The sequence below is a fragment of the Macaca fascicularis genome, chromosome 4, assembly GCF_037993035.2.
Source record: "Macaca fascicularis isolate 582-1 chromosome 4, T2T-MFA8v1.1".
NCBI classification, from domain to species: Eukaryota; Metazoa; Chordata; class Mammalia; order Primates; family Cercopithecidae; genus Macaca; species Macaca fascicularis.
In genome coordinates, this window is record NC_088378.1 from 17,426,313 (window position 1) to 17,448,443 (window position 22,131).

General features: G+C 35.8%; 1 long non-coding RNA gene across 3 annotated transcripts in view; it reads right to left on the reverse strand.

Moving 5' to 3' along the window:
• LOC102138858 (uncharacterized) overlaps nt 1-22,131 on the reverse strand; it is an 82,886-nt gene that overhangs the window by 36,936 nt on the left and 23,819 nt on the right. For 2 of the 3 annotated variants that reach the window (XR_012434397.1, XR_010586201.2), the window contains exon 3: nt 1,958-2,117. The exons of the other annotated variant lie outside the window; for it this stretch is intronic. This is a non-coding gene — a long non-coding RNA (uncharacterized lncRNA). The remainder of the gene's footprint in view (nt 1-1,957; nt 2,118-22,131) is intronic. 3 annotated transcript variants of the gene reach the window in all.

Genomic DNA, 22,131 nt, shown 5'->3' on the forward strand with positions numbered 1-22,131 from the left:
AACAAACCCAGTAGTCTTTGACATCTTCTCAAATTACAATATATAAAAATAATAGCTTTGCACAAATTCTTTTTTGAATAAGTATATTTGACAAAATAAGAGGATTGAAACAAATTTAATTACCAGTTTAATAGCTGGTTTTATATCTTTTAAATATTTAGACATACAGCATATGTCCAATATACAATTTTATTCTTGTCTTCTCCTCTCAAATGTTGGGGTATATTTGAAAATGTAAATGTTTACCACAGATGGATATTGAGTCAAATTAAGCCTGCCTCATGTAAGTGGAATGCTGATTTTTATCATTACAATGCATACCATAGGAGCTAAAAAAAATATTAAATCATGGAGAAAAATTACAATGCATAATAATGGTTGGTCCAATTTATTCACTGAGTACATGTTTTATGTCAATGATTTATAAACAGTAGACTAGAATTTATTCTCAATTATCACAAATACTGAGGAAGATGATAAAATTGGCAGAGTCGGGGCTTAAGAACTATCTTCACAGAACTTGTGTCTAAAAGTCTATTCTCAGTTAACCTCGGCTTGACTTCTAAAAATCTTCACGTACTAAGGGTTAGTCATTTGATGAATAAAACATCTGTTGGTATATTCAAACTTTGTGGGAGACACTTATTCTTCCACGTTAATATCTATCTTAATCATGCACAGTGGTCTTTTCCTCAACTATCTTTTTCATGGCAATTATAACACCCAAGGTGCTAGGTTAATAGAAATGGAGAATTGAAGGACAGATTGGAAGAAGAGTCAAAAGAAAACATCATTAAACTTTAAGTTCGTCACTACAGAATGACATTCTCAAGAAGATATCCCACCATTTTCTAAAACAATGATTGTGTGTGCAAGACTTACCAATCCAACAGTGGATCTCAAAAGATATAAATTGATACAGGCACAACAACCTGACTTTGATTACTGTAAAGAATAGCTTTTTTTTTTTCCCCCAGAAATCAAGGATAAATTCCAGTAAAAGTAGATTTTGAAAGCTATGTCTTAACATTAAATTATGAAAATACCTATAGGCTACCTAAAAGTAAGGGCAGTGATTATTCAACTATATGAAGAAACACAAACACACCCACATACACATACACACACACACATACACACACATACACACAGAAGGTGCATAGTTGGTTATATAAAATTACAATTATTATTCAATCCAAAATAAGTATTCTTTTCCTCAGATATTTTAAAATCCTAGGTCAAAGTAAACCGTAATATTCCTCCAATTTCTTCTGGCCTCCCCTATTTCAAAATATCCTATGAAAATATTGAACACAGGTAGGCAGTTGATTGTTTTCTTACTTGCTAACTCTGTGTGTTCCCTAATTCCCAGTGTGAATCTGTGACAGCGGCTTGACAGAAAGCACTCTATCGCTTTGGCTAATAATCAGATTTCACTGATTTACTCTTGGAAAGAAAAGGCAATCACGTGCAGTAAAAAATATTTTATTTTACACATTTTGTAAAAATATGTAACTCCAATTGACTTTGAGGGAGACCTGAAAGAATAATGTCATATGTCCTTCCTGGAAATGTTAATGTGTTACTTCCTTAAATGTGGATGTACTTTTGTTTTTTTGTTTTTTGGAAGTGCAGTGGCGTGATCTCGGCTCACTGCAAGCTCCTGCCTCAGCCTCCCGAGTGGCTGGGACCACAGGCGCCCGCCACCACGCCTGGCTAATTTTCTGAATTTTTAGTAGAGATGGGGTTTCACCGTGTTAGCCAGGATGACCTCATGATCCACCCGCCTCGGCCTCCTTAAATGAGGATGTACTTTATAGTTACCAAAGAAATAAAGGTACTAAAAAATCTTTATCATTATTATTATTATTACTATTATTTTATCATCATTTTTAAAGTACTCTTCAAATAACAGCAAATAATTGCTATAAGCAAAGTAAGTTTTTTCAATACTTACACATACTTATTTATTTATTTAGTGACAGGGTCTCACTCTGTCACCCAGGCTGAGTGCAGTGGCACCATTGTGGCTCATTGTAAGCTTGAAGTCCTGAGCTCAATGATCTTCCTGCCTCAGCCGCCTGTGTAGTTAGGACTACCGGTGAACATCGCCATGCCTGGTAAGTGAAAAAAAAAAAATTTGTAGAGATGGAGGGGATGTGTCTTGCTATATTACCCAGGCTGGTCTCAGACTTCTGGCCTCAAGTGATCCTCTCACTTTGCCCTCCAAAGTGCTAGGATTACAGGTGTGAGCCACCATATCTAGCCACACATATTTAAATAAATGTTTAGGCCATAATTGATTCTTAAGCTTGCTTTGAGAGTCAGAATTATTGTAGTATGCCACAGTTAATATTACTATTAAAGTTTAGTTTTGTGAGGTATACAAATGTGAAGAAAGCTCTTTGGAAAAGATAAACAAAAAGTAACACCTTTTTACTTCACAGTATTAGCATTTTTTCCTTCAAATATTATAAATGATATGCAAAATAAAACTGAGGTTTTTTCCCTAAATGTTTCATATTTGTTTAGGATTTGCCTTCTGTTTTCTTTCTACAATAAACAGTACTGCAAATAAGTATGAAGATGGAATAACAACAATATATTTTATAGAGCAAGATGGCATACAGAACTTTGCGTGGTAACACTGAGAAAATGTGCTTCTTTGGAATTATGTGAATCATGCTATGTTAGGATAAGTTTTATATTTGCATTCACTTCTTTGTTCATATTCAAAGCCATTATCTAACCACTTTCTGTTTATGTTGCATTGTATACTGTCTGCAATCAGGAAATACTACTCTTTAATTATCACTTTGCAAACTTCATATACTTCTGTTTTTATTTCTTTTCATTTAAAATTCTCTTGGTTGTATTTTTGCATTTAACTGAATATACTTAGTATAGTACAAACATTGCATAGCCTACAAACTACCTAGAACTTATGGGACATATTTATATTAGTTCAACATCATGGTCTCATCCATACTTATTAAATTGCATACTTTTCATAAAGAAATTATAATATTTCTGGCTTTTATCACACATTAACTTCAAAACATAAGGAATACATCAGAAAACGATGCCTTAAATCTCCAATTTTGCATTGATACTTAAAAGATTTTATGCTAATAATTCTATAGAAAAAGAAAACAGGTTGGTTTACATTAGTGGAAATGTGGGGTGGAAGGACTTCCGTTAACTCAAGCTGCATTCAAAAATCAGGGGAAATGGTCATGGATTAAGTCCCCAGGGAATCACTACTGACAAATTTCAAAGTTCCGTTGGCCTCGTTTTTTTCTTTGAACAATCCTTGAGATTGCTCACCACTCAAACCAGGGTCCACTTCTACCAGATTGCTCACCACTCAAACCAGGGTCCACTTCTACCAGCTCAGAACTTCCCAGAAGACATTGTTGGAGCAACCCTGCCCATGAGACTCAGTGGTCACTGCAGGGATATTGCCTTGACCTTATGAAGTTTCTATGCAGTTCTGCAGTTCTATGTATTCTTTATATGCTTTGTATAAAATTAAAGACTGCCCATAAAGTAAGAGTGTCTAGTTGACTATAACAACTAAAAATGTTATCTAAAGAATGACAGAAGTGATCTATTGCCTTCTTATTTAATGTGCAGTCCTCAGACCATCAACGTCATTGTCACACAGCACCTGTTACACATGCAGAATCTCTGGTTACACCAAGATCTGGTGAATCAAAATCTGCATTTTAACAAGATTCCAAGATGATTTATATGCAGCTTAAGGTCTGAAAATCATAGATATAGAGCAGTTCGTCTCAAACTGTCTATGATTTTAAATGTATTTACCGCATACACTTTTATAAAATACAATAAAAATAAATTATTAGAATAAGTTACAGAGAGAAATGAAAGAAATGAAGGCATAAAAACTATATATGTCATTTTTCTATTATTATAATCACAGACAAAATAACATTCTATCAAACTTACAAGGTGTTCTCACTTTTCACAGATGTGCAATAGAAAAATTTTTGCTTATTTTATTGATAATTGTTGTTTCATTATGAAACATAAGAATTTACAAAGTATCTATTTTTTCTCACTTCCAACTTTTGTTTTTGCTTTTCAATTTTATGTGTCACTGAAAAACAATGCACACAAGTATTAAGATCATTCAAAAAAATCAAACATACTACAGAGACAAGAAAGACCAGTGGATCAATTCCTATCTTTAAGCAGTTGGAACCAAACTGTTTCTTATCGTGTAGAAGCATGAAGACTGTGTTTCATAATTTAAATTCTTCAAAGAAATTTCATCTTCTCATGTCGTCTCATCTTCTCACCTCAACATTCAATAGCAGTCGTTTATAATCAGCTTCCATGATATCTCATAATAAAGAGAACAATTTCTAATTTAATGCATTAGAATTTACATAATTCACAATTTTTACTACATTACTAGGGGCAGTGCTTAGTTGAACTGTGTTTTTACTTTAATAGAAAGGCTTACTTGATGGAGATGCATTATTTGCCTTCTATCCCAGCTCCTCAATCTGGATAACTATTTGGAATATTGCTATATTCATCAGACTAAGAATATGAAAAGAACAGGTTACATTCACTTTAGACAATTTTATTATGTGTAGGCAAACAGGATTTAAAAAATATATATATATGGTGGGAAGATATAAGTTAAAAGTAACTAGGAAAAAAAAGTGGGCTCTTTTTATATTTGTCATTTTTATATGCTCTTGTTCACTCTATTCCTCACCGTCATAAACAATGAAAAGCACTTGATGGTTAGGCTGGATTCCAACTCTAACTTCCTTTTGTGAGCCTCCTGACCCTGAATAGCTACCTGTTTTCCTGTGTTCTGACTTTCCTTTTCAAATTCATTTTGTTTATGAATTCATCCACTCACTCTGAAAATGATTTGATCACTCTGAAGTGTTATTGATTTGTTTTTACTTTACGTCCTTTGTCATTTCATCAGGGTAAGTAGCTAGATGTTACCCTTTCCAATTAAGCAATGTATTTATCTGTGAAGTAATACTACTGAAAGGCACATCATAATTTTAGCACAATATGTTCCTGGAAGCCATGTTACAAAGCAGATTATTCTAAAATGGAATCTACATTTTCATAGAAATAATTTAATATCAGAAAATACTGGGTTTCGGTTTCTTTATATTTATTTAGGTATGTTTTTCCTAGCCCTAGCTCCTCAAAATAAGAGAAATAAAAAATAAAATTATCTTCCATTTCGTGGCCTAACTTTGGACAAATAAAATTTTAGAAGCAACTTTTAGACTTGCTTCATTGATGAAAATTGGTGTGACTGTCCACCACCAAAAAGAAATCCAGTGCATAAAAATACGATTTGATTCACTTACATTGTAGACTGACTGTAACTTATATGTTTTCCAAATATTTAAGGCGAATTCACTTGTTTTCTGATTTAGAATTTGGGCAGTTTTTGGACCTGTTTGGACCTGTTTATTTCTAAGCATTTAAGGCTAATTAATTTGTTTTACAATTTAGAATTTGGATGGCTTTTGGGCCTGTTTTGGGTGTCTTTGCCAATTGAGATCATTGTGCAGGAAGGAGAACTACAGCTTTATTTTTACCCTCAAAAATAATCTCATCAAAAGAAAAAAACTTCAAAATTTTCCCATAGACCTTAGAATGTTTTCAAAGTTCTAAAATAAATAATATTTATTATTGTTAAACTAGTTGATGTTACTTAAAATGAAAAGTAGGCTTTTAAAGTAAAGAAGAACCGAATAATTTTCTCCATTTTCTTCTATATCTCAGTTTATAGAAAACTGAAGGTAAAGTTCTTTATCTGAAGTCTCCTGATATCTGCTTAATAGCCAGCAGAAAAAAAATAAGTGCCGTTATTCTCTTCATTCTCCATTGTTAAAAGGCCATTTTGAGACTCAGTTAACAGTTGTCCTGGCCTTAACACTTTATTAAAAAATAAAAGCTATGTAAACAAGTACCCAATAACCCCACTATGTGTTTAAATAGAAATCTCCAAATTGCACTGAAAGAATTGTGAAGCTTGGACTAAGCAGTACTAATGTGTTAGTAGTTACTGAGGTTTCAGAATGCCAAATAGCAAATAAAAGGCATTAGAACTCATGGTGTGAATGTTAATTGGTCAGTAAGGAATGAGAGACATGGCCAAGTTTAAAGTTGTAAGAAATGACTGTAAGTAGCAATCCAGCAAAGTACTGAAAATCACAGGCTCCAAATTTACTATCTGTGTCTTCCGCTGCTGCTTCTACAGAACTACTTCATTTTGATTCTCCAGCACAAGGATAGAGTAAATCATAAAAATCAACAATTACTTGTTTTGTTTCCAAATTGTTTCAATTCTTATGCAATAGCTACAGTTTGCTCAGTTTATTATTTAATTATGAAAACAATTCATATTTCTTGAAAAGTATATCAATGGTTTCTATCAATATATATAACAAAAAATTTGTATCTCTGAATTTTTGCATTTGGCATTTATTATAGTTATTTTGTAATTTGGATTTTTCCCCTAAACGCTGGGCTTCTGAAGGTGACGATCATGGTATGTTTTCCTGCCCGTGCCATCAGCATCCCCATCAGTGTCTACATAAATAAGATGCTCAAATGTATGTGGAGTTGTCTTCTTTTAAATCCATTCCACTCCACAGATACAAGACTTTCTGTTTCGTAATTGCATACTCCCTCCTTTTTTATTTTTCAGTGTTATTTCCTCCTCCACCCAGAAGGTTGCATTGATGAAAGTTAAAAATAACAAAAATCTGCATGCTTTGTATTTGCAAATATCCTCATGAATGGAGTTCACATCTTTGATCTATTTCTTTTCTTTGTTCACATCTGTTGTCCATTTTAATAAAGTATCTTTCAGGGTTTGAACTGCAAGTTTGATTCACCATGATGCTTTTGTCTAAAGGTCCTCAGCATGGGGCAGTGAGCACAGGGGGGAGGAGAAGTTAAATGAAGAGTAAACTTCAGGTGACCTTCTAAAGAATAGATTTAATATTTTGACCATATTTTCCTTTAGAATAGGAGGATATTTTTGGAATAGGAATATCACAGATACTTAGAATTCTGTTTTGAAGCGCTACACTGGGGTTCATTCCTACCCAAGAATAGGTAATGGTTAAACTGGAGATTAAATGCCTGTGTTAAAAATTAAAAATCCGTATGCAGCCTGTGCAGTTGCTCACGCTTGTAATCCTAGCACTTTGGGAGGCCGAGGTGGGTGTATTGCTTGAACTCAGAAGTTCAAGACCAGCCTGAGCAACATGGTAAAACCCTGTCTCTCCAAAATAATACAAAAAATTAGCTGAGAGTGGTGGTGCAGGCCTCTAGGCCCAGCTACTTGGGGTACTGAGGTGAGAGGATTACTTGAGCCCAGGAAGTTGAGGTTCCAGTGAGCCAAGATTGTGCCACTGCACTCCAGCCTTGGTGGCAAAGTGAGATCTTGTCAAAAAAGAAAAAAGAAAAATCCTAAGAAGTCAATCATGATCAGATTGCAAAATGATTGCCAAAATTAGCTATTCTCACTCAAATGTGACATTGATACCATACCAAATTGCATGCATGGCATGTATTGGTGTTTGTATGCATCTCTAAATCTTGATATATGAAAAAAGAAGAATTAGTCAATAAGGCATTTAGGTAAACAATCCACTGGTAGTGTTACAAAGAAAATAGCCACATAACCAGCTAAAACTTTTACTCCCCAAATAACTGTTAAAACATTACATAAACATCTCTTTAAAAGAGAGTCTGATTGTCTGGTTTTGAAAGCTTGGACTTGGTCCTCTCGGGCCCCAAGGTTATGGTTTATTCAGAAAATTCTCTGTTGGTTGGATCTTTACCAGGTCCCTGGAGTTTTAATAGAATATATGTTTATATAATTCTCCTTGATAATGTATTCTTATTATTTCCAAAACAAAAGGAAATGAGCCCAGTAACCTTCACTGATTGCTGAGTTCATCATGCAACTCAGCATCATCACTCATTCATCAATGAATAGTAACTCATTTGAATAGCATGTCAATCTCTTCCCTCACTAACAAGAGACTGTTCTAGCTCTTGAAGTGTTTGTGAAAAACAGGATCGAGGAAGGAAGAAGCAGAGATTTGTAAGTAAATGGAAAGGGCAAGTTAACATGAGATTTCTTTGGAAGGTTTGTGTTTAGGGTTTACATCTGAAGAAATTGATAGGAAGAAGAAACACTGGTTGCTGTGGTCTCACCTCACTGCCCATTGTCTTTGAAAGATATCCTAATGACATAAACAACATGATGTCTCTAATACAGAGTGAAATGGGAAGAGATCAAGTTGCAGTTCAGCATAAGAAGATAGAGAAATGAGGACTCCTTAGTTTCTTTACCACTATGTCCTTTGACTGTCTTCTTGGACAAGGACAAATTGACCTCTACCTATAGCACTTCTTGTTGATTCTAGTAGTTACCATGTCAAAGCAAAGAATTCTGGGTGAATTGGTAGAATTTTCTGGATTTTCATTTCAAAAAAGGATTGTGGAAAATCCAAGTAAATATAAGTATTTCACATTCAGATTTATCCACATGGTTGGGTAAAATGTGGTTCCAGTATGAACTTGTAGGTTCATCCTGATTTGAACATACTGCCTTTGCATGAATATAAATCCCTCTTACCTTGGCCAGCTGTCTCACAAATGTGTGCTATCATTCATGGACCCTTCAGGCACATGTGTTGAGGAAAGCTCATCTTTACTATCCGAAAGTCAACTCAAGACACACATCCTATTTTGAAATATATATAAAATATCATATTATTTTAGGAAATTCATAACAAAAAAAGTAAAGGCTCAGTTTAGACATCACTTTTTTTCACTAGCTTTCTATCATCCTAAAAATTGCATAAAACTGTTTAGTTGCATCGATGAAGTTGTAAACCTTAATATATCCAATTTGGTAGTAATACTATGCAATACACGTGTTTAGGTTTAAACACATGTATGCAAACTTCAAAGTACTTGGCTCTTGACTGATGAAGATTCCGTGTCTTGTTGATTTTGGTTACTAGAAAACTAGAGGATTTGTTATTTTCTATGAGCTAGTGGCATTTGAGAAACATCTGTGTAAAAGACTTGCAAAATTTATATATACATATGCATGAGGGCAGCATTATTGATCTCATATGAAGTGAGTTCTCCAGGTTTTTTTTTCCCCCCTGTGGGTAAGTCATAACTCTTTCACTTGTTGCTTATAACATAATAGAGAACTAAAATCTGTTATGTTTGTTTTTAAAACCAGATGGAAAATTCTGAAGACTAGATAATTCAATGTAGATACAAAATATACACAGCAAGATCCTTTTATTTTTCTTCTTGAACTCTTTTTAGAAAAGAAATTATTGTTGAGGGATTAGTGTTATCGTTATTGTGTATTTTCTTTACTTTTTTTTTTTTTTGCAAAGGAGAAAAAGAAACTTGTCTAAAAAAGAAGACAGGACTGTATAGTGCTACATGCTGGCTGCTGAAGGCCCACAGTGAGGTCCAAGTAAAGTTCAAGAATGAAAACACATCTCGATGCATGACGAACATAGTTTCTTTCATCGCTGTAGTGTTCCATGTATTAATCTGAGTGCTGGAGTTCTTTTCTGCATTTTGGTTTCTGTTTTTATAAAAAATAGAAACCATCAATATAATGACAAAAATAATTTTTGAAGCCACTAATGTACTTTTTGGAGTCAGCACAAATTACTGTCATTGGCACTGTTTCCATCATTGTGTGTGTTTCCACTCTCTACCCTAAATCTGAAGACTTTCAAGTTTTTTTTTATTTCACATATGAAGTAGAAGTTTTATCAGCAAACAACTTATTACTTATTTCTAGAAGGTAAAATTTTTAAACAAATTCTCAGCTATCTAATAAGGTAACAGCTGTCTTTCTTAGAGTCAGCTCATTGGAGTTAACAATGTCTTTTGGCATCTTTAACTTTTAAAGTCTATATTAAGACTCACAGTAATTTGGTAGACATACCTATTCCTGTTTTCACAGGAAAACTGATGAGTATGCATTGGATCTCATACTGCAAAATCATCTGGGTGCCAGTGGCAGTGATGACATTAAAAGCCAATATTCACTGAGAGCTTACTACATGCCAGATGTTCTTCTGTGCCTTACATAAATTTGTCTACATTTTGAGTTAGACACTTTCATGATAACCTTGTTACACATGAGAACACTGAGGCATAAATGACTTACTTAAGGTCACTGAAACTTAAGGAAGTGGCGGAGCCAAAATTCTAACCTAGAAAGTCTGGCTTCAGTGTCATAAAACTCAGCTGAATCCCTATGGACATAGAAGGACCCACGGATCTTATAATGACCCCATCATTCAGGGGCTTCTGGCCTTGTCAAACAAAGGAAAGGCCTATTAAAGCCATCTTAGTCCAATGATTGGTGGGTAATGCTTTTGGAGAGGATGCTGTATACCGAACCAATGACCTCTATACTGTTATCTCTCCCACAGGCCAAATATAGAGATCTAGGAGACAAGAAATGTAAGTATAGGTGGCACTTTTTACACCTGGAAAAGTGGCTCTTGGAAAAATTTTGACTGACAATTCCAAAACAAAAAGCTCGATAGATTAGAGATGAGTTGCCTCATATTATAATTAATAATCACATGAGGCTATTTAAATTCATTTAAATTAATACTAAATAAAATTAGAAATTATTTTCTTCAGACGCACTAGCCATATTTCAAATGCTCAGCAACTACATTCTAGTGGCTTCTGTATAAGATAGCAAAAATACACTTTCATTGTCATGCAAACTTCAAACCTTCATTTACGGTTTGGCAGTGAAGGAAATATACAGTCTGGCAGTAATGACTGGCGTAAGTGTCCAGAGGTGGCTGTGCCAGGCAGCCTCTACATCTAATTTCCTTCTATACAAATTTCTTTCCTGTTTAAGTTTGCCACAGTTGTTTTCTGTTAGATGCAACAAGAACCTTTCCTAATAGAATGACCTTTACTTAGCATTATCTGAAACTGAACAACCTATACTATAGGAAATTATTGCTAATGCTGAGCTACTGCAAATTTACCATAATTGTTCTTGGATCTCATGGGATAATTATCTAGAAGAAGGCAGGTTTGTGGATAGAGCTATGCAGGCCTGAGATTGGTGTGAAGGGTAATTTTTTTTTCCTAGCAATTAGGTGACTGAAGGACACTGTTTAGTGAGGGTAAACTGACCCTGCCGCATGGAAAAATCTTGGGGTTATAGAGGGGGTTACTATGTGACAGTCCTATGGCCTGCAGGCTTCAAGGGAAACCACATCTAATAGCAAAAGATCCCAAGCCTTTGACAAATCTCAATGAAAGTTACAGCCTCTGCTATAGAGAATGTCATGAAGATTTTGTTCTTTGCTAACAATGGAAGCAAAACGAAGCTCAGAAGCTCCAAACTGTGGCTCTAAGTCACAGCCAGCTGTGCCTGGCAGAGCAGCCGTCTTATGAGAACCATCAGAGTTCCAGCCAGTATCACGGCAGATTGACAAGAGGGCCAGGGTGAAAATCTGGGTGACATCCATAGGGAAGCATGTGTAAAACAGCACTCTGGGCAGGATAGAAAGTACCTGAGAAATGATCTAAAAAGAGACTTTCTCACAAGGGTTCATAGGGACTCAAAGCCATCATAATTTGAGTTTTAAGGGAAATACAATCTCACAAATATTCACAGGCTGAAAAGGGGAACAGCACTTGGATTTTTTTAAAGAGGAACTTTTTTTTGCCATCAGATACATTCAACAGTGGGGTGGACTAACTTGTGCAGTAATGAGGTACTTATCACTGGAAGGGCTTGGCTGGAGATTGGTTAAGGGCCTAGCAGCTAGCCGGTGAAAAAGATTTCTTGGGGGTGGGATTTCCAAAGCTTCCTCTCACCCAAAGGCTTTGTGAATCTCTGATTCTAAATATAATAGAATCTGCAATCTAATCTGATTTCAAATTGCAAAAGTAGCAAATTTTTCTTCAAAACCCAAGGAAAACCAAAAATAGCCATTAAAATACTTGGAATTTTGTGGCTGGACTCTTCAGTTTAACTCCCTTAATGGCTGACTCTTTTCATTTTCTTTCTGTTTTCTTTCCCTGTAAAATAAACTGTGGGTTTGAGTAAGGTGGAAACTATTAAAATGCTTTAAAAGAAAGGTAAATGATTCTTAATACTATTAAAATTTTACTTAGAATATGGTGACCAATTCTTGTGGAATACTAATCTGATATGCTACAATGATTAAAACATTTCTCTCTAGAAAAACAATCCTATAAATTGCTCTGATTTCTGCAGTATTCTGAATATTTATGTTTCCAAGAAGATTTTAGTCAGAGGCTGAGCCACTTGGGGCAATAGAATTAGGGCTGGATTTTCCAGGACATTCACATGTGCAACCAGCTCTGTGGCTACGCTTGGAATCTGCTCCTGGCTCAGGATCAGATACATACATAAACTCATACCACATTTGCATGCTATCTGTTTCCAAGAGTCATTCTTCACAAATGCTGGAAGCTTGCTTTATGTTTTACTCATTTATGAAAGACCTACATAATCTATAATTTTTCATACATTTGGAGACTTTAGGTCTAGCTTCATCTCTGCCTGTTCTACTTTTCCCATTTGGTTTTCCTGTTGTTTCCTCTTCTATCATATACTATAATGAAATATCAAAATAAATACTGTTATGTTTTACATTTTTCACAAATTTATGTAGCAAACATTTATTTCGAAAACTCGTTTAGATAGATAGATAGATAGATAGATAGATGATAGATAGATAGATAGATAGATAATAGACAGAGAGATAGATGGATAGAATTTACCAAACAATGTTTATCACCATAAGATATTGCTTTCATTGTTGTTCATTTTCTTATTTTTATTTGTATATGTTCCTATTTCCTGTGAGTTTTGTACTTTGTCTCCATAACTAGACTATAAGCTATTTGAAAGGAACGAGATCTCTCTTGTACCGTAAGATATGTCTGGTTTCTGCAACCATTCATGCATTTATTTTATCATTTATTTGTTCAGCAAGCATCTATTAAGAATATAGTCTGTACAGACTGTTGCACAATTGGCTATTGTCCTCTATAAAATCAAGTTACCGGAAATGAACATAGCATCCCAGACATACTTGACCATGATGGAGTAGAGCAGGACTATTAATTTACCTGGCTCTAAACCCAGAGGAAAGCTTACACTGAATTTTACTTGGTATTATACCATCATCCAATACTGAAGGATATTATGAGAAATACTTCTGTCCCCAGATTGACTGTAAGTATATTTACATGATAGCCTTTCTGAGGATCCTAGGAGAAACCCCTCTGGTTGCATATCAGAAATAGTTGTGCTTCTTGTAGGTATCTGGTTTGCATTTATAGCATAGACATACTGTGAACATTATAAGGGATTCAATTCCTAGTTATCTGCTAGCCTTAAGAGGAACCCCTTTTCTTCATTCCTCATTCAATGACTGGACCAGCAGTCCAGTGGACCACCCAAGCAGGTATACTGAACTTCACGCCAGGCATGTTTGGTGCACAGCCCTTTTTCCTTTCTCTAATTATTATGTCCACTTTTTTGTTAATTATTTGTATCTTGTTAAAAGCAACGTTTGAAGAAAGAATAGATTATTAACTTGATATCTAGTAAGCTAGATGGTAAATGATGGTGATGATGATAGAAAAAGATAGATAAGTAAATAGCTAGTCCTTTAAATTTCCTTGAGTTTGATTCTATACTTCTATCACTGCTGACCAAAATTTCACCTGTTTATAGGTTTTAGCCATTATTGTTCTCTACTTAAGCATATTCTTTAGCACTAAGTCACAGTAAACCTAAAATGAATGAAGTCCCTTTGAGTTTTTCCTCTATTATGACTCTCATACACTTTCTTTCCTCTCTAGTCCCATTGCCACCGTCCCTTTTTAAAGTTCTTGAGCTAAGGCAGTGATTCTTCCAAAGATGTCTACAATAAATTCACATTGGGATTTTGCCCCATTTACAGTGATTCCTACCGTGATTGCCTCTGTGCTACACGCACTTTCTTTTTCGAAGGAAGCCGATTCTTCTCCCTCATCCTGCTGGACATATGCTCTGAATAGTAGTTGCCAACTTCATGCGTGGCTTCATCTCCATGACCATATTATTTTGGCTAGAAGTATTACAACCCTTAGAAAGATATTTACCTAAAAGCAATCAAAAACTGTCTAACAATAGCTTAAGCAAAAAAGAGGTTTTGTCATGTAACAAGACTGAGATATTTGTTCACATTGGCTATAGTGGCTCAAAAAATTAGGGCCTATGTCTTTGCAATTCCTTTGGAATTTCCCACATATGTATTAACTCATGGTACTAGTTGGTTTCTACATCTCGAGATATTATATCTGTTCTAATGGAAAGAAGAAAAGGAGAAGGGGGAAAGAGGGCCTGCAACCAAATCCAACTGCCTCTATCAAGAGAGAAAACGGTGTCTTAGAAACTTCTGCAACACACTTTCCTTAGAATCTCATTGGAAGTAAGTAGGTTTCGAGGATAGCTCCAGTTGCAAAAAAATTAAAAATTAAAAATTAAAAAAACTGGGAAAATAAAGAACCAGATTGTAATGCTTAGCTAAAATTAATCATGATCAATTGCATGAAGTTTGGTTCCCAACGTCTCTACATAAACTCAGAGTTTTGTTATCAATTAAGAAGTTGAGGCTGGACTCAGTGACTCACGCCTGTAATCCCAGCACTTTGGGAGGCCAAGGCCGGCGGATCACAGCATCAGGAGATTGAGACCATCCTGGCTAACACGGTGAAATCCCGTCTTTACTAAAAATACAAGAAATTAGCCAGGCGTGGTGGCGGGTGCCTGTAGTCCCAGCTAGTCGGGAGGCTGAGGCAGGAGAATGGCTTGAACCCGGGAGGAGGAGGTTGCAGTGAGCCGAGATCGCGCCACTGCACTCCAGCCTGGGTGACAGAGCGAGACTCCGTCTCAAATAAAAAAATAAAATAAAAAAGAAGTTGGAAAAGGTATTGAAAAGGCAGGTGAGCTGCAAGCCTATCAAAACATCCCATCCCTTGACCTTGTGATTTGTTTATGGATTGAAATACAACCCAAGGCTTGCCAACAGAGCCTTTAGAGGAAATTTTTTAAACTCTGGCTGAACAGCTGCCTATAATCACAGATTTTGCCTAATAAAGAATGTTGCATCAGAAAAGGAAGCTAACATAGAAAGAAATAGAAATAAGAAATGGAAAAGAAACTCCAAATGGCACAGCTTCTTAAAAAGTCATTAAGACCAGTTTTACTTCTGTTCTTGGATATAGGAGCCAATCAATTCTCCACAATGCTCAAAATAGATCATTTTAGATTACAACCAAAAACTCCAGACTAACCTATTTCTTAGCAGATTCCCCTGTTTCCAACTTCAGTCATTGCAGCACAGAGCCCTTACAGTTGTTTTTCTCAAACACAAACCTGATGATGTCCCCAATTTAAAATCTGTGATATTTTTTCCATCACCTGAAAGATGGAGTTCAAACAGTTTATTGTATTAAGAGTTTTTCATAACCTAGCCCAGACACACACACAAATGTATACTTTGGCCATACAAAACTTTTCAATACTCCTAACACATGTCATGCACTCTCATGCCATGACTTTCTCTCTTTCCTTCTCTCTCTCTCTTTCTCTCTCTCTCTCATGCCCTTCCCCATGTGGTTCAGCCGAATAAATCCAGTCAGTTTCTCAGGACCCAACCCTGCATAGCCTTGCCTCAATAGCTTGCACTGACCTATACCAGCACACTCACACATACACGTATATACACCTGAGTAAAAGTCTTGTTTGTTGTGTTCTGTTCTCAGCTCCAACATTCCTTCTTACACACCTTTATCACAGCACAGCTCACGTAAGAGTGTAGTTACTCCTAGGTAGATGTGAGTATCTCAAGGACAAAGAATGATAAAATTCAATGACAGTTTGTTTAATTGAAATAAGTGGAATATTTGCACAAGTGGAGGAAGAAAAGAGTTCCTAAAATCAGCTGAATTTTTCTTCCACTTGGCTTATATTTGGTTAAATTCTTCAGTCCTTTTTCCTTTGAACTGCTATTGTCAGCTTCCATCCTGTTATAATGTTACTGGTATTTTGTAATTTAAAGGTAGAGCTGTATGACTATGTGTCATGAAACTGACATTGTGTTGTAAGTCTAGCTTTATAGCTATAAAATACTTGATAATTTGATTCTATATTTGGAAGTTATCCTTTCATATTATTGTACAGCTTTAAAAATTATCACTGGTACATCTTTATAAAATATATCAATAATATGTTAAACAGCATAAAATTTAGAGTTGCATAGGAAATCCACTAAAACCTGCACTTAAAGTAGACATTCATCCATTGGTCACTAGTCCTTGAGCCTAGTTCTTTATTTCACTGTGAGTCCATCTAACTAGAGTTTCATCCAGGCTACAGTATATAACATTGCTGTCAAGCATTCACTAATTTTGGAATAAGGTTGAAAATACATAAATAATATGTCTGTTTCATAGTAAAAACAAAACTTAGTTTCAGAAGAGCTACATGACTTATCAATGCATTTAGAATGGGTAAGTGGGAGAGTTGGTAGCTTTTCTAAGTTCAGTGATTGTTTCATCATACAACAGCCCCCTTAACTGAAACTCTGTCAAATGTCCTACTAAAATAAAACACTGTACCTGTAGCATTTTTATCTATCACTTTACACATTTTATTTAAATAGGAAATTATGTTTTCCTGGTGGGATTTGTTTTCAGTGAATCCACGCAATTTCTAAACATCACTTCTTTTTCTACATACTTACCAACCATCTATTAATAATTTATTTTAATCCTAAATGCCCTTTCTGGTTATCCAAGATATATTCAGACAAGTATTTGCTCAACTTCTTAAAATCCCAGAGTCTGTAAAACTTCTGTAGATTTTTCACTTTTGTGAAGTGTTTTGTTCAGGAGTCATACAATATGAGAAGCCTCTGTGTTACCAGAAAAATATCAGTTAACAAGTTGAAAACCAACCGCAATTTTTTATTTTTTATTCTGAGGAATATTCTCTCCGAGACCATTGGCATAGGCAATTTCCACACTTCAATGTAAGAAGAGCTTATAGGCAAAAATCTGTTTGGAAGAGGACACATATTTGTTTTGAATTTGTAAGCATAGTCAGCCCACTGTTTGTTTTGACTTAAATTTTTTGTGTATTTGGTATGTTTGGAGGACTTACGGAGATTGGACTAGAGGACTAAATCACTGCCCCTGGACCACCATGATGTTGTCATTGGATCCTGGACAGTTGCTTCACATGCCTGAATTTCTACCTCATCCAGGTAACATGCTTGCTCTGCAGTTACAATAGTCAGTAAGACCAAGTGCTGAACAGAAGTCTGCTAATTGTCCAAACCACTCATGTCTGGCTGCCAACTGGCAAGTTTCTCCTGGAACAGTAGTGCACTGCTCAGTGACAGAAGTCACTGTAGATCAACCTGAGACAATTCCCTCCCCCAAGGGGAGCACAGCAGAGGACTCAAAGACTTTGCCAACCAGAAGTCTGAAGACTTAATTTCTCCTGGGAGGAGCAGCTGCTGTACAAACTGATAAAATCACACCCCAAGAAACCCAGACTATAAAATACCTCTTTGTAAAATTCACAGTGTAATAGAGATAAAAGGATTAGATTTCTGCTTCAGTCTCCTCCTTTTGATTGCAGATGAACAGGAAAAGAATGAAACTTATTAGGTAGACTGGGAAAGTTAATCAGTTTTAAAGTGAGAAGTATATTGGAGAATATGTAAGTTCAGCCTTGATACATATTATACTTCTTGTCTGTGTTTAGCTACATGTCATATAATTGATTACACATTTTATAATAATTTATTATACATTTATACACACACACACACACACACACACACACTTTGATTTAGTGGGGGAAAACAACACAAATGTAGAAAACCTGTTTCCCAGCCAGGTCAATGGGATAAAAAAAAAAGATTATTGTTCAGTCTAAACCAATGGCCTTCCAAGCTAATAAACTTAAAAGCATTTCACTCACTGAATAGTGTCAGGGCCAACTCGGGGGCCCACCGTAGGCAAATTTTGCTCTGTGTACCCATTCATAATAAGGTCAAGGTAACATTATGTCTTGAATTGAAGACTTTCTCTTTTGGGGGGGCAAGGAATATAAACACAAAAGATGCTTCTGTTATGGGGACAGTGAAGAATTAGGAAGTAGAAAGAGTGGATTTCATTGTTTTGTCTGGGTTTGATGAAGGTAGACTGAAGTAGGAATACTATTGCTTGATCTTATACCTGTGGGCCTTAAGTATTTTTAATGTCTCTTGGTAAACCAATTTTCTTCTGCTTTATAAGCAGTATCTCAAACACCATAGCAGGAGTCCCCTAAGTTGATAATTCCATAACCTTCATGTGATTCCATAATTTCCATGTCCAGGTGACCCAAAACATGATATTTATAACTCAGTTAAATAATCATATGTTTCCATACTTGTCCCAACCTTAGAAATGATGATGTTATTTGATTCAATTGATTGGTCCCTACAAGAAACAGTATACCAGTCAATGTTTGTTTCCAATAAAACTTTCAATTATTTCAACTTTCTCTTATTCTTTTTTCCAGTTCTGAAATTGTTAATATAGTGAAAGGTTACTAAAATCAAGTATTCATAAAGATATGTTAAAATATTCTGTATTCTGGATAATTGCCCAACAAGCCTGTATGGACGCTAAACTGTATCCTCAGTGTTAAGTCATGACCGTTCTCAGAGGCAGGGGGCTTTCCTTAATGTGGAAACTAAAGAATTAGATGTTCAACTCTCACGACATCCTTTTTTGTCTGCCTTGTAGGTTTGTTCACAGAGCTAAACACTTGGAAAAACATTTTGAAAAAAGAAAAAAGTGAAATGCTTATTCATGGGAAATCTTTACTCCACCCAGGAAAAGATAAATGGCACTTAAGAACTACTCTTTAAGAGTGAGATGTTTATTGAAATAAGGGAGGCTAATTGTCAAAAATGATGAGAAACAAATGTGAAAAGCCCTATGTTTGGAGCTCTGGCCACATGGAGCGTTTAAACAAGCATATGCTGTGTTTCAAAAGAAGAGACATAGTTTGAAAGTTGCCATTTTTTGGAAAAGAAATGTTCAGGGAGAGAGAGAGAGAGAGAGAGAGAGAGAGAGAGAGAGAGAGAGAGAAAACATGGCTGCTAACAGCAGTTCCAGAACATAGAATAAGAAGAGAGAACATGGCTGCCAATGTTCTCTTCTCTGAAAGGTTGGAACTCCACTTTGCTTTCAGTTTACCTTTCTAACAATATTTTCATGACAAACCAGAACCAGTTCTGAGGGAAACATGTGTTAAAGGGGGTGATGTGTGATTGCTGCTAGAAATAAGATCGTGTTCTCTGTAGATGTGAGATGTATAGTTCTGCTTGGTCCAGTTCTTCATCTTTCCACTGTTTTGCCATGAATTCCCAGATCATTCTAGAATAGAGTTGCTCAAACTTCACACTGTTGACATTTTAGGGAGCAAATGTGTTATTGGGAAAGGGCTGTTCTGTGTGTTGTCAGATGTTTAACAGCATCCTGGCCTCTACACATGAGATGCCAGTAGCAGCCCCCACCCACTTGTAACAACTAAAAGTGTCTCCAGATATGGCCAAATGTCCTCAGGGAGGAGCAAGGAGAGGAGAGAGAATTTACTGAGGAAAGCTTTTTACATTTATTACTCTAGATGATAAAACATAAATTTAGGGTTCTCAGATAAGCTGTGTGTTTTATGTTTACAAATGTATTCAGCAAATGTATTTATGCAAACTTCATGACACCAGTATAGGGTAACCTTGGTCTTAGATGGTCCCCATTAGAAAAGGTCAGTAAATTAGTGATACTTCTGTTCTTCTCAGGCAATAGGCATTATTTCTGGTGCCTCTATAGATTATCTACAGCCTACAGTAGGCTTTGGAATCAGACTGACCTAGATTTTGATGCTGACTCCCTCACAACCAGTGTAACCATAGGCTTGTTATTGGACCTCTCTAAACCTGTTTTCGTCATCACAAAATGGAGTCAGTGTTGACCTAAGAGGATTATTGTAAGGATTAAATAAAATAGCACACCTTCATATTTACACTTGGTAATTCCCTAATAAATCATCATTTGTTATGATGTGGTGCAATCATATTCAGGTTCAATGAAGTAGAGATGTCATTTCTTTTGTTTAACCACTAAACCAATTATGACTGACAGATCTCATTAAATAGAGTATGTTTAAATAACCATACAGTAGAACCTACAAATAATTAGAGCCCTTGCCAGCTTTTATTTTTGACTTGTTTTTAGTTATCCTCATGTTGGATGCACATTAGTCGCTTGTTTCTGTCCCATCAGCCCAGAGTATTGTTTTCAGTGGGAGTGCTCAGTGAAATAATCAGCAGGAACTTTAATTGCAGCTTGACAAGCTGCAGAGTTGTTTCAATAAATGTGCAACATGCTGAGCTGTATGCACTTAGAAGTCAGCAAATGTTGACCAGTAATATCTTATTTGGGACCCACCCAGTCCCCATAACCAAGTGATAGCATTCCTCTAAAATTAGGAAGAGATTCAAGTTGCTCAATGCTTCATTTTAAACAGAAATACACCAACAATATACCATCTGCAGGAGAGAGGATGGGAAAGAGTCTCACAGCAGTCAAGAGCAGACGATGATCCAAGTGACAAGAAGATACAGGCCCATTTGGGGTGTCTCCCATTCATTTCTGCTGAACTTTTTCCAAAGACTATGCTGCTCAGAATTGTGAAAGGGAACCAATGACTATTATGAGAAAAAAAAAATTCTTCTTTACAAAAGCCTCCCAGAGGAATGGGGATGTTTACAACTCTTGGAGAATGGCCAAGCTGATGTATGTTTTAGTACAATGTGGAGATATGTTCAAGCCCAGTTCACAGCCTATGGTTTGTACATAGGCAAAGCACACCAAATGTCTCCCTAAAGGTGGTGTTATCCGAATAGCCCTTTGAAGGCGGCAACATGGGGGACATGATTGCCCATTGACAATCATCTCCATTTGAGAGATTCATCTGCCTCAATGCGTTGTACAACTTCAGGAAGCTTCATTCGAAGGCCTGAGGCAAACACTTGGAGTGTTCAGCTGAGTCAAGCCAAGTAAGCTAAAAGAATGACCACTGTGCCCCTGATCACTTCCAGCCTCATGTATAACTCAGTGGTAGCTTCTCACTAGTACTGGTAGTACCTCCTGAGAGCAAGAAACAGAAATACAACTCGTGACAGTTTAGGCCTAATGAAAGGAAGACTCCCCTTAATCAGGAGAAAGAAAATGTTCAAATTCCAGCATCATAGTGTGAGTGTGGAGTGAGCATTTCCTAGAAGGTAACTGTTGTTTTGAGCATATAAAACAACAGATGTCCACTCCTACTTTCTGTCATTTCCCACAGGTGATATTGACGTATAGCAGTATCAGTGTTGTAAATCAGGTTCACTGCCTGCTTTTATAAAGGTTTTTGTTGTTGTTGTTTTTATATACAGCCAGGCCTATTCATTTACTTATAATTTCTGGTTGTCTTTGTGCTACAATGGCAGAGTTAAATAGCTGCTCTAGAGACTATGTGGTCTACAAAGCCTGTATCTAATATCTGACTCTTCACAGAAAAACTGCTTATCCCTGCTTTAAATCATTCTCTCAGAGAATATCTAGATTTAAAATTTGGCTTAAGTAAATCCAAAATGGTTACAGGTTTAATAAACCTTTCCAATCCCTATTTTTTTTTAAAGGGACTGATTATATATTTTTGTATAATATACTTGATTATATACCTACTTGTATATATTTATTGCTATAATTACCCTGAGATAGTTTATTTAGTTGTTTGTCAACTAGTTTTTAAAGACTAAAACATGTGAGATTTATAATAGATTTAAACTTCAAAAACTGATCATTTAAGAACAAATAATTAGGCTTTCCTTCTATCCTAAATGTTCAAGAATTATATGTAGCATGGCTGTGACTCTACTTCAA